Source organism: Schistocerca serialis, chromosome 5, assembly GCF_023864345.2.
Source record: "Schistocerca serialis cubense isolate TAMUIC-IGC-003099 chromosome 5, iqSchSeri2.2, whole genome shotgun sequence".
In the NCBI taxonomy this organism is placed as follows: domain Eukaryota; kingdom Metazoa; phylum Arthropoda; class Insecta; order Orthoptera; family Acrididae; genus Schistocerca; species Schistocerca serialis.
In genome coordinates, this window is record NC_064642.1 from 723,051,406 (window position 1) to 723,052,533 (window position 1,128).

Here is a 1,128-nt window from a genome sequence, read left to right on the forward strand (position 1 = left end):
TGACAGGAAACAGTCTTGAATCTCATTCATTAAATGTAAATAACATTTTGCCTTATAGTGCTGATAATGCTAGTGTCAATTATGATTAAATTATTGAAATTATTGAGTGAGAAAAATAACAAAATATTTCAAGCAAACTGCACAAATTACATAATCCATAATGGTACTAAATTTGCTTCTGATGTCTTTGATGTAGACACAGAAATGATAGTTACTAAGATTTATGGACACTTTTCAGTGTCAGCATAATAAACTAATACTAAACTCCATCTGAACAGGCCATGAAGGCCCAATGGTGCTGACTGGCCGCCGTGTCATCCTCAGCCCGCAGGCATCACTGGATGCAGATATGGAGGGGCATGTGGTCAGCACACCGCTCTCCTGGCCGTATGTCAGTTTATATGAGACCAGAGCCGCTACTTCTCAATCTAGTAGCTCCTCAGTTTGCCTCACAAGGGCTGAGTGAGCCCTGTTTGCCAACAGTGCCCGGCAGACTGAATGGTCAACCATCCAAGTGCAAGCCCAGCCCAACAGTGCTTAACTTCAGTGATCTGACGGGAACTGGTGTTACCACTGTGGCAAGGCTGTTGGCTGTCAGCAACATCCAGGAAAGAATTAAGATCTTTTTTAAATTTTGTTGGTACTGATTTTTGTGCAATTTTAAGGCATGTGCCTACCAGGTGGGTGTCCCCCACATAAGCTGTTGAAAGGCTAATAAAGAACTGGGAGCCAATAATAAGTTATTTTCAAAGCACAAATGAAACATCTAACACTTCAAAATTGTATTTTAGTGATGAGGATCCAAGCAAAATGTTAATTCTGGAAGCATATCTTCAGTTTTTTTTTCTTACATTGGAAACATTATTTTGGAAACCTCAAAATATCTAGAGATTTCAGATTTAACTAAGGAGTCCTGTTGCATCATTGAAGCTTTGTCAAAGAAAATTTTGCAAAGAAAAGATGACTTGATTTTTGGAAGCAATACACACACGATTTTAAATAGATTAGATCCTGTCAATCAGAAGAGAATTCAAAATAATTTTGTTGAATTTTATGATACCTTTCATACTTACATTGTAAAAAATGTAAACATTTCTGACAATGCTATAATTCAGTCCTTGCTCCCAC

General features: G+C 37.8%; 1 pseudogene; it reads right to left on the bottom strand.

Moving 5' to 3' along the window:
- Nucleotides 1-474: 474 nt before the first annotated feature.
- On the bottom strand, nt 475-592 carry LOC126482949 (5S ribosomal RNA; annotated as a pseudogene).
- Between the last annotated feature and the right edge of the window lie 536 nt (nt 593-1,128).